Genomic DNA, 13,257 nt, shown 5'->3' on the forward strand with positions numbered 1-13,257 from the left:
CGATCGTTTTGAGACCGGGCAAAAAAAGTGCTAGCTAGCAAATTCCAAGCGCTCGGAAAGCGCCACGCGAACATGCGAGATTTGCTTCATTTTCACCAAGCGAACATGACTGCTCGAGATCTGGCAAAAAAAGTTGCTCCGAAATGACCACCCGAAATCGCCATCAAAACGATCGAGCAGCAGATTGCTCAACTGTATCCGATGTCGTCACATCCGCACTGCAACGGTGGCGAGTGCCCTCATTGGCCCGCATGTTGAGATCACGTGGTTTAGCAGACGACAGAACTCGAAGACTTGCGACCGCGACGCCCCTAGCGTGATCCAAGTACCTAAAACCGCTAGATTCCTAGCAATCATGTTCGGGTGGCAACGGTCAAGTGATCCAGCTCGGTCGCCGATCTAGCAGTTTCCGAGCGCTCGGAAGTTTTGCTATGAAATGACCACCCGAATTCGCTATTACAGTGTAGGAAGAATGCTCTGGAAAACGACAGCAGTACAGGCACTTACTTTCGCCAATGACGTGATCGTTTTGTCCCCTGCAACACTAAAAATACTAGACCGACGCCAGCGTGAACTTGGCAAATGGTTATTAGGTGGCTACAGGAAGGAGGTGGTGCGTTGGCTACAGGAAGGAGGTGGAAGGCGGAACTGCCGAAGGCAGCGACAAGCTCCCAGATTGAAGGAATCTATAAAAGCAATGAATAAAATATTTTAGTCCCATTGTATAATTTTCTTGTCACAAGTGAGGTCGACACTCTGGAAGACCCGGATCCTCCGACATCTTTAGAAAGTCTCTGGTGCGACGAGATTCTTCCAAGTTGTCCTGAAGAAGTTACTACTGCAACGACTTCTAGAGGAGTAGTATTCAGTCTGGCAGAACCGAGCCGGTGTCCAAACTACGGCACCCCCCTGCCCTGAGACCTGCGCGTATTTTTCCCTGCGCGGCGCGTGTGAGGAGGGTTGTCCGCGCGCTTATCGGCGGGGGAGGGCAGCGCGTGCGCTCATCGTAGCATATTTTTCAGCCTGGGCAGACTTCTTTGGCCGACTTCACATATTTTTCCGATACAGCAGGTGAGCGGTTTACATGCAAAGGATAGCCATACACAAAAGTAAAAGTCAAAATATATTTATTAAAGTCATTAGGAATTATGTTATGACTCTGCGTGAATGGGAAAAACTTAGCCAAATTTTTGAAATAGAAGGAACACAATACACGTAACAATACTTATTACAGGTATGATACATTAGCATTGAATAGGTATCGCAAATCAAACACAATATTTTTATTAGTGGAAGTTTTCAATGAATCAGAATTGATAGCGCATTTAATGAAAGAAGATATTCTTAATCAATACGATTACAATCAAAATTACAAATTGTATTATAAAACGTCTAATATTTCTATACGTGAGAACCATCAGTGCAATAGTGGGAAGTTCTGATAGTTGTATGCAGTTAAATGTGAACAGCAGAGGCTCTGGAGGACTATGGTACACGAACACAAGAGGAAATAAAATCTATACCACTACATTGGTTAATCAAAACAACATAGTAATCTATCATTCAGAAAATGAAAAAATCAAACTCATCAGGAAATAGACATGTTAAAAATGAACTTCACCACATAGCACGCTACTAGCCAACAATCAGAACGACACGAACACAAGAGGAAATAAAATCTATACCAATACAAAGAAGATATTCCACTTCACCACATAGCACGCTCCAAGCCAACAAACAGAACAAAGAACGGCACGAACACAAGAGGAAATAAAATCTATACCAATACAAAGAAGATATTCCACTTCCCCACATAGCACACTCCTAGCCAACAAACAGAGCAAAGAACGACACGAACACAAGAGGAAATAAAATCTATGACAATACAAAGAAGATATTCCTAATCAAACAACACAGTAATCTATCATTCAGAAAATCAGATGAAAAAATCAAACTCATCAGAAAATAGACATGTTAAAAACTTCACCACATAGCACGCTTCTAGCCAACAATCAGATCTAATGATATCTACCCTGATTTGTAGAAGACGGGTGCCGATAGATGTATGGAAGGCCACGGAACACGAACGACAAGAGGAAATAAAATCTATACCACTACCAAAATATTCTTAATCAAAAGAACATAGCAATCTATCATTCAGAAAATCAGAAGAAAAAATCAAACTCATCAGAAAATTAATATTCCTATACGTGAGAACCATCAATGCAATAGCGTGAATATCTGTCATAACATTTCGAGCGCAATGGGGAATCTCAATTTCATATTCCAACATTACTCAACTTTTAATTTCTTGTTAAGTGAATAGCATAGACGTAAGGAAATAACGAGAAACAACACAATCAACAGCTACAATAAATAGAGAGCCAAAACCTGCGCACCATCCAACACATAGAGAAATAATAGCCAATCAATCTATCAAAGGCGAAATAGCACAGGCTTAACGCTGAAGAACAGAGGAACACGCGGCGACACATAAACATCAACAGAGGAAAATAATCTATCATTGAACCATCATAAAATCGATCAATGTACAATTTTCATTCTAACAAACACTACGAACCTTGATGGAGGTATCCAAGACATAGGAAATATGCACAGTTTTCACACTTTTCCTCAAAGCCGGGAGACTTTATGTCTCTATCTATGTGACCATAGCACAGCGCATGCTTTATCATTCAAAGGGTTAGGGGCTATATTACTTCGTCTAGCAAACGGGACGCTCTAGAGGTCAGACAAGAGAGTTCAAAGGCGATACATTTTATTGTGCAGCGCAAATAGATGTCGATATCACTCGCTGGGGTCACTATCTTTTCGCATCCTTTCCCTGAAATGGAAATCTTTCGTCAAAGTGGTTGTCAAGTCGGCTAAGTTTGTAGAGATGCGATATTGTTATTGAAGATGTAGAGAAAGTCCAAATTATTAATTGGTAGCAACGATACTCAATCAAAAACGAGAAACAAATTTAATTACGTCAATTTTTGTAATATCTTGCAACAGAAATTTCTAATGAACCACACAGAAATATCAAATGTGAAATGCAACTCAGAGTTATGAGGCATTCCCATCTTAGAGATACTTACTTATGTCAATCGAGTGAACAATTGAAACAAATACAAGACAATAATTATCTCGAGCGGAAAGTTCACAACTCATAGAATATCAGTCGAGTGAATACTTGAAACAAAATCAAAACAATAATTCACACGACAGGTGGAGATTCTAAACCAGATAATAAAATTTTAATCAATAAAATAAACATAGATATGCTTTTAATTAAGTGTAGACGTGCACTTGAAAACAGAAGAGACAATTGCTCTACTTTGAAAAGATGGACAGATTTTGTACTCGATACCATAAGTCATGGGAAGATGTGATAAAAAACTGCTTCGAAAAGGAGGAGCCGCGAAACGATTTCATTATCGCTGCATTTCAATACGTCCTAGACATGGTCGTATTCGGAGATATGGTACAAACTACAGAACTGAAGGGCCATTGGGATTGATGGCGGAGTTTTTGAGGTTTGCCAACGAAGAATTGAAATACACTAGACCAGATGTAATTGTAATCATTGCAATGGGCATTGCATACATCAAGAAAGCAGTCGGATCAAATTATCATATACAAGCGGTCTATATCGCACGATTCATTACGGATTTGTTGAAATTACACATATCTGAGATGGAAAGTACATAAAATCTTATCACGTGATATATTCCACTACCACGGCAACGCAATTATTTTCTTCTACCAGTCTCTGCAACGATGTCGAATCAACAGAAGTTCAATATTGTCGTGCAAGGTCTGATGTATTATCACCTGTTGAAACTCAACAAACATATCAATTGCGGTGGACCACCGGACGCTTTTCATCTAATACTCTCTTGTACGCCATTCAAGAACCTTAATACAAAGAAAGGAAGCATCAATAAGAGACTGTGCAAGTTCATCGCGACAAAGTGCAAGTTGTTGAAGCAATACAAACACGGCGACAACATAGCGCCTGCGTTAATCAACGCTGGATTCAAGCGCCCAATAATCAGAATAAACTATTTAATGTCTTCGGAATTCATCAATGAAGACAACAAACGAAAACTTCGGAGTTTGAAATAGAACTGTAATTTATCGAAATAAACAAGTGTATAAGTGAAACAATAATTTTAATCTTTGTCATCATTAAAATGAATTCTTCGCATCACAATGAAAAACACTTTACAGTTAGCATGGCTAGACTGAGAACAATGATCGCTAAGGAAACGAATATTCCACAATTTGTGTAAGAATTATCATATGGAATGAGACCTGACCACCAAATAGGTTTTACTCGACTACACTCTGTACAAATTCAATACCCGATGGATAGAATTGCCGGAGAAGGATCGGTCATTGAAATTTAGAGACATGATACATGGTCTATGATTACAAAAAAAGGATCACTACTCTCATGTGAAAACTTATCATATTTCATGAATTAAATTCCACAGTGCATGTATATTTCTCAATCAGTTGCACTATCCCAGACTTAGTAAAAGAAGAAAAGGCCTCTTTGACAAGCATCCGATTGGAGTGCGGAACAAATAAATAAATATTTTTGTCAACACAGTTGTCCATTGTTTGAGTAGGAAAAAGGAGCCGTCCATGGCTTGCAGTGGGGGCCAAGATATGGCAAAACGGGAAATAAGGCAAGATAACTGATTGCGGCGGGTCGTTCGCGACATCTTTTACAATCGCATTGGGGTTCACTGCCTGGGAGATAACACGAAGCCTTCGCGAAAAGCGAATCTATTATCAGATGCCACAATGCAAACGAAAGATTTTACGAGCACGACGTACAGGCCAAGTCTACGTTTCTAATCACGTAGTCTTCGTAACACACGGCACACAAACGTATATGAAATAATTTCCAAGTGGCAATCAGATTTTGGGAGAAGCGGATCACACAACAGCCATCAGAAGTGCTTAACCAATGTACAATGAAGATGAGCGTTATGCATAAACACAATGGAAGATATGCTATATTAATTATAATAACCAGATCAGCGCAGGTCACACATAAACGTAGATCCAATTCACAAAATATACTCGAGATTTCCCGTAACCATACAGAAAACCTATCACATTATTTTAGTGTCATGGCATCTGGGCACTACAAATGGAAAGGCCATACTTTAATTTATAAGTCTTTAGCTCATAACGTTGTAACACTCAAATTCCACACTAAAGATAATTTTCTTCTTTAAATTTTCAAAATCAAAACTGCACGCTATTTCTCGCATTTTTTAAGATATAGATTAAAAAGTTGTGATATACTCACACATACTATACAAGATATTTGATTGTGGATTAATTGATAAAATTTATCGATTCACATTCAGGAGAAGTGGTGACTACCACACATCAGTAAGAGTTTAATTACAATTTGAACAGGTATTGCGATTTATGATCAGTGTTGTAGAATGTGTAATTTCACAATACGCAAGCTTTAGGTCGCTCACTTTGACGAGCACTCTTTCACGATGTCAGAGAAGTTATTCGAATGGATTGATATTTTCTGTATACACTATAACATAATACGAATTCTTTATGTCGTGGATATTAAAAGTTACGAATATTTTTCGAACGAAAATTTACGAGCGTGTTGCTTTTTCTGGAAACGAGTTCGTCGACCCGGGTGACCCTTTCTTCGAGTCTTAAGTAAATTTTCGTTCGAAAAATATTGGTAACTTTTAATATCCGCGACATAAAGAATTCGCATTATGTGATAGTGTATACAGAAAATATCAATGCATTCGATTAAATTCCCTGACATCATGAAAGAGTGCTCGTCAAAGTGAGCGACCTAAAGCTTGCGTATTGTGAAATTACACATTCTACAACACTGATCATAAATCGCAATACCTGTTCAAATTGTAATTAAACTCTTACTGATGTGTGGTAGTCACCACATCTCCTGAATGTGAATCGATAAATTTTATCAATTAATCCACAATCAAATATCTTGTATAGTATGTGTGAGTATATGCACAACTTTTTAATCTATATCTTAGAAAAATGCAAGAAATAGCGTGCAGTTTTGATTTTGAAAATTTAAAGAAGAAAATTATCTTTAGTGTGGAATTTGAGTGTTACAACGTTATGAGCTAAAGACTTATAAATTAAAGTATGGCCTTTCCATTTGTAGTGCCCAGATGCCATGACACTAAAATAATGTGATAGGTTTTCTGTATGGTTACGGGAAATCTCGGGTATATTTTGTGAATTGGATCTACGTTTATGTGTGACCTGCGCTAATCTGGTTATTATACTTAATATAACATATCTTCCATTGTGTTTATGCATAACGCTCATCTTCATTGTACATTGGTTAAAAACTTCTGATGGCTGTTGTGTGATCCGCTTCTCCCAAAATCTGATTGCCACTTGGAAATTATTTCATATATGTTTGTGTGCCGTGTGTTACGAAGACTACTTGATTAGAAACGTAGACGTGGCCTGTACGTCGTGCTCGCAAAATCTTTCGTTTGCATTGTGGCATCTGATAATAGATTCGCTTTTCGCGAAGGCTTCGTATTATCTCCTTTTTTTTCCTTTTCGTCTAATAAACATATCCCCCCTAGGCAGTGAACCCCAATGCGATTGTAAAAGTTGTCGCGAACGGCCCGCCGCAATCAGTTATCTTATCTTATTTCCCGTTTTGCCATATCTTGCCCCCCCCCCCACTGCAAGCCTTGGACGGCTCCTTTTTCCTACTCAAACAATGGACAACTGTGTTGACAAAAATGTTTATTTATTTGTTCCGCACTCCAATCGGGTTGCTTGTCAAAGAGGCCTTTTCATCTTTTACGAAGTCTGGGATAGTGCAACTGATTGAGAAATATACATGCACTGTGGAATTTAATTCATGAAATATGATAAGTTTTCACATGAGATTAGTGATCCTTTTTTTGTAATCATAGACCGATGTATCATGTCTCTAAATTTCAATGGCCGATCCTTCTCCGGCAATTCTATCCATCGGGTATTGAATTTGTACAGAGTGTAGTCGAGTAAAACCTATTTGGTGGTCAGGTCTCATTCCATATGATAATTCTTACACAAATTGTGGAATATTCGTTTCCTTAGCGATCATTGTTCTCAGTCTAGCCATGCTAAATGTAAAGTGTTTTTCATTGTGATGCGAAGAATTCATTTTAATGATGACAAAGATTACAATTATTGTTTCACTTATACACTTGTTTATTTCGATAAATTACAGTTCTATTTCAAACTCCGAAGTTTTCGTTTGTTGTCTTCATTGATGAATTCCGAAGACATTAAATAGTTTATTCTGATTATTGGGCGCTTGAATCCAGCGTTGATTAACGCAGGCGCTATGTTGTCGCCGTGTTTGTATTGCTTCAACAACTTGCACTTTGTCGCGATGAACTTGCACAGTCTCTTATTGATGCTTCCTTTCTTTGTATGAAGGTTCTTGAATGGCGTACAAGAGAGTATTAGATGAAAAGCGTCCGGTGGTCCACCGCAATTGATATGTTTGTTGAGTTTCAACAGGTGATAATACATCAGACCTTGCACGACAATATTGAACTTCTGTTGATTCGACATCGTTGCAGAGACTGGTAGAAGAAAATAATTGCGTTGCCGTGGTAGTGGAATATATCACGTGATAAGATTTTATGTACTTTCCATCTCAGATATGTGTAATTTCAACAAATCCGTAATGAATCGTGCGATATAGACGGCTTGTATATGATAATTTGATCCGACTGCTTTCTTGATGTATGCAATGCCCATTGCAATGATTACAATTACATCTGGTCTAGTGTATTTCAATTCTTCGTTGGCAAACCTCAAAAACTCCGCCATCAATCCCAATGGCCCTTCCGATGTTGATGTGCAGATATTTTTATAAGTATTGTAGATTCGGCATATAAATTCTTGCACCTTCAGTTCTGTAGTTTGTACCATATCTCCGAATACGATCGGATAATAGATGGGAATGCCTCATAACTCTGAGTTGCATTTCACATTTGATTTTTCTGTGTGGTTCATTAGAAATTTCTGTTGCAAGACTCATATTAGACCCCTAGCTATGGGGTAGCGTTCCACTCCTAGAGTGGAAAACCTCCCCACTTCATCATCACAATATATATGTTGTTGTTGTTGTTCTGTTGCAAGATATTACAAAAATTGACGTAATTAAATTTGTTTCTCGTTTTTGATTGAGTATCGTTGCTACCAATTAATAATTTGGACTTTCTCTACATCTTCAATAACAATATCGCATCTCTACAAACTTAGCCGACTTGACAACCACTTTGACGAAAGATTTCCATTTCAGGGAAAGGATGCGAAAAGATAGTGACCCCAGCGAGTGATATCGACATCTATTTGCGCTGCACAATAACATATATAACCTTTGAACTCTCTTATCTGACCTCTAGAGCGTCCCGTTTGCTAGACGACGTAATATAGCCCCTAACCCTTTGAATGATAAAGCATGCGCTGTGCTATGGTCACATAGATAGAGACATAAAGTCTCCCGGCTTTGAGGAAAAGTGTGAAAACTGTGCATATTTCCTATGCCTTGGATACCTCCATCAAGGTTCGTAGTGTTTATTAGAATGAAAATTGTACATTGATCGATTTTATGATGGTTCAGTGATAGATTATTTTCCTCTGTTGATGTTTATGTGTCGCCGCGTGTTCCTCTGTTCTTCAGCGTTAAGCCTGTGCTATTTCGCCTTTGATAGATTGATTGGCTATTATTTCTCTATGTGTTGGATGGTGCGCAGGTTTTGGCTCTCTATTTATTGTAGCTGTTGATTGTGTTGTTTCTCGTTATTTCCTTACGTCTATGCTATTCACTTAACAAGAAATTAAGAGTTGAGTAATGTTGGAATATGAAATTGAGATTCCCCATTGCGCTCGAAATGTTATGACAGATATTCACGCTATTGCATTGATGGTTCTCACGTATAGGAATATTAATTTTCTGATGAGTTTGATTTTTTCTTCTGATTTTCTAAATGATAGATTACTATGTTCTTTTGATTAAGAATATTTTGGTAGTGGTATAGATTTTATTTCCTCTTGTCGTTCGTGTTCCGTGGCCTTCCATACATCTATCGGCACCCGTCTTCTACAAATCAGGGTAGATATCATTAGATCTGATTGTTGGCTAGAAGCGTGCTATGTGGTGAAGTTTTTAACATGTCTATTTTCTGATGAGTTTGATTTTTTCCTCTGATTTTCTGAATGATAGATTACTGTGTTGTTTGATTAGGAATATCTTCTTTGTATTGTCATAGATTCTATTTCCTCTTGTGTTCGTGTCGTTCTTTGCTCTGTTTGTTGGCTAGGAGTGTGCTATGTGGTGAAGTGGAATATCTTCTTTGTAGTGGTATAGATTTTATTTCCTCTTGTGTTCTTGTCGTTCGTGTTCTGCTTGTTGGCTGGGAGTGTGCTATGTGGTGAAGTGGAATATCTTCTTTGTATTGGTATAGATTTTATTTCCTCTTGTGTTCGTGTCGTTCTGATTGTTGGCTAGTAGCGTGCTATGTGGTGAAGTTCATTTTTAGCATGTCTATTTCCTGATGAGTTTGATTTTTTCATTTTCTGAATGATAGATTACTATGTTGTTTTGATTAACCAATGTAGTGGTATAGATTTTATTTCCTCTTGTGTTCGTGTACCATAGTCCTCCAGAGCCTCTGCTGTTCACATTTAACTGCATACAACTATCAGAACTTCCCGCTATCGCACTGATGGTTCTCACGTATAGGAATATTAGACGTTTTATAATACAATTTGTAATTTTGATTGTAATCGTATTGATTAAGAATATCTTCTTTGATTAAATGCGTTATCAATTCTGATTCATTGAAAACTTCCACTAATAAAAATATTGTGTTTGATTTGCGATACCTATTCAATGCTAATGTATCATGCCTGTAATAAGTATTGTTACGTGTATTGTGTTCCTTCTATCTCAAAAATATGGCTAAGTTTTTTCCATTCACGCAGAGTCATAACATAATTCCTAATGACTTTAATAAATATATTTTGACTTGTACTTTTGTGTATGGCTACCCTTTGCATGTAAACCGCTCACCTGCTGTATCTGAAAAATATGTGAAGTCGGCCAAAGAAGTCTGCCCAGGCTGAAAAATATGCTACGATGAGCGCACGCTCAGCCCTCCCCCGCGGATAAGCGCGCGGACAACCCTCCTCACACGCGCCGCGCAGGGAAAAATACGCGCAGGGCTCAGGGCAGGGGGGTGCCATAGTTTGGACACCGGCTCGGTTCTGCCAGACTGAATACTACTTAAAGGTAAGTTGCAAATTTATATAGTGATTAACATGATTTAAAAAAAATAGAATATCAGGGTTAACACTTATGGTTTGCAACTTATATATGGAGGAGGATCCGTGGGATCCCTTATTTCAGCCCCTTTGGCAACTAGTAAATTCAACGAAAGGTCTCTGTCTCAACACCAAACGAGTAGCGATGAAACTGTTCGATCAGCTGTACGAGATGAATCTTCCAGTAACCACAGTATTGGGGACAATATATCCGAAGCTGAAGGAAATTCGATTTGGGAAATCCTTGACGCTGAAGCATGTGTTCCTGCAGTTGGAGAAGGTACTTCAGCAACTTCAGATGAACTACGGCGACTCGCCCCTGCGTTGGGATATCGATGTGAACGATTCCTGCCAGCAAATGATAGATGGCTCGGAGACATCATTCCTCAAATCCGAAATGAGGAACTTTTTGACATTATTGAACATATCTGAGACTGGTTCCAAAGATATGGAGAAGGAAGAGCAGCGGGACTTATTTATCACGCAGAAAGCGAAGACGGACAAACGGGACACATCCACCTCTATCACAGCTGTCCCTTCAGAAATAGTACCTGCCGTTGTGGTTTTCTCAGAGTCCTCCCACGAATCAAGTTCCGAGCTAGAAGAATAATTGTTTTTGCACGCGCAACCTACAAAGAATGTTACTGGATTAACTTCCTTAAGTATTACTGCCTTAAACCGAGATGACTTTTATTCCTGGAAGTCAACAACAGAAGTTACGAAGGGGCCGTACATCGACTTCAAGTTCTACCAGGTGAGCGTCAATTGATATTAATCTTCTTTGACTAATATCATCTGAATGTTCACTAGGATGTGAAGCACCTACAAAAGACGAATCCGATGGACTATTGGCGTCATGCGAGCTTTCGTGCCAAAGCGAGTCTGTTGAACAAAGGAAATCCGACCAAGTACAAGAAATTGAAAAACTTGATCAAAGAAATGCAGAGAGAACTTCTTCGGTTGGGAAACGACACAAAAGACGTGCGGAAGAGCAGTTTCCCACAGTCAGACACAAGAAAAGCTTGAATTTGCACAAAGACTTAGTAAGTGCTATCAAAGATTTTTTATGCGTACCTTTTTACAGCTCATGTGAATTAAGAGAATGGCTTTCAAACGATTCTTTAGCATATTTTGATAAGTCTGATAATGATTATAAAAGGGCGGTCAATGAAGTTCAACGTAAATGCCAACATCTCAGTTTAAAAGAAATAGAAAGCTGGATAAATGCATGTAAACAAGGACCAGTATTTTATGCTAGAAGAATTGATCACTATCTATCAGTAGAGGATTCGCTAAATATCTTAGAAGAATTGTTGATTTTTCAATATCACGAAGATGGCAAAGTTAAAGAATTTATATCTCGATTGTATGCTATCCTTGAAAAAACTGAACCAAAAAGAAACACAATGTACGTAACAGGAGAACCTAATTCAGGAAAAACATTCTTCTTTGATTGTGTCGCAGCTTTAATGTTGAATGTTGGACATGTTGCTAATATGGTACGTGGAGAGCATTTTCCTCTTAATGATTGCATTGCTAGACGAATTCTTATTTGGAATGAACCGTCCATAATGCCAAGTGCATATGACACAGTTAAAATGCTCGCTGGAGGTGATCCGTGTCCAGCTAATGTAAAGTACCAAGGCCATTCCGTTATTTCTCGGACGCCTTTAATTTTCACTGGAAACAACTTTGTATTTCCTAATACAACAGTGTGGCTTTCTAGAATGTATAAAGAAACATGGAAGTGTGCTACATTTTCAAAAAATGTTAAAGGATATCCTAATCCTAAAGCTTTACTGTGTTTGTTTCATAAATATGATCTAATATAAGTGTTTTGACTTCACTTGCCAACGAAAATAACAATGTATATTCTGTGTGACAATATGTATCAATAAACTATAAAACTTTCAAAAAACAAAACTTTTATTTTCTCTAGAATACTGGATATATACAAGTAAGTACTAAGTAGTATAATAATTAGTATAAATAGAACCAGATTTATCTTTCCAGCCAGTTGGTTTTGTAATACCAGCATTAAACGTTGAATTTATAGTATTTCGAATTCTTCCTGCTATATAGGCAATATTTAGATCACTATTTAGTTAGTCGGCTCCAAAACTAATGGATGCATATTGTGGATCCCATCCTTGTATAATTGGAATATTTACATTAGGATGAATACTATCAATATTATGTTCGGTTTCTAACATTGTTTCTATCTGCCATTGCACAACAACATTAGCAAAAGTCGCAGTTGGAGATAGAGCAGCATTACTTTGTACTGGTAAAACACCAAAAGCTATAGTTGGAGGAGCATCAGGAGTCAAACTATGTCCAATATTTCTTTGCATATATGCAGACTTTTCTATTATATTATTATATTGTAAATGATCACTAAAATAAGGTTTTGTAGCTGTTGCAGATATTTTTGTACTAATAGAATCTTTTGAAGTTTTTGCTGTATCAACTGTATAATTAGAAGCAACTTCTACACATGAAGCATTAGTAAAACCTTCAACAATAGGAACTGTTGTTTGACTTCTTTGAGCCATATATGGAAATTTTAAAATACCACATTTATAATTATAAGTATAATCTATAACTGGTATTCCTTTACAGTCATTTACATTACGAATTTGGTAATGTTGTAATAAATTGAGTGTACCTTTATGTTTTTTTTAATTTTGGAATTACAATATATTTATTCCAATGTTGAGGAATTCCAATATTGCATCCTATCGAATTATCTATTCTGTATAAAGTATTTGCAGGTATAATAGAATCTGCTAAAGCATTCACGGATGTTAGATCTGCAGGATCTACAGATATACTTGTAGATATATAATTCATTATTTTATTTAATCCAACTCC

Source organism: Ornithodoros turicata, unplaced genomic scaffold (assembly GCF_037126465.1).
Source record: "Ornithodoros turicata isolate Travis unplaced genomic scaffold, ASM3712646v1 Chromosome44, whole genome shotgun sequence".
NCBI lineage: Eukaryota > Metazoa > Arthropoda > Arachnida > Ixodida > Argasidae > Ornithodoros > Ornithodoros turicata.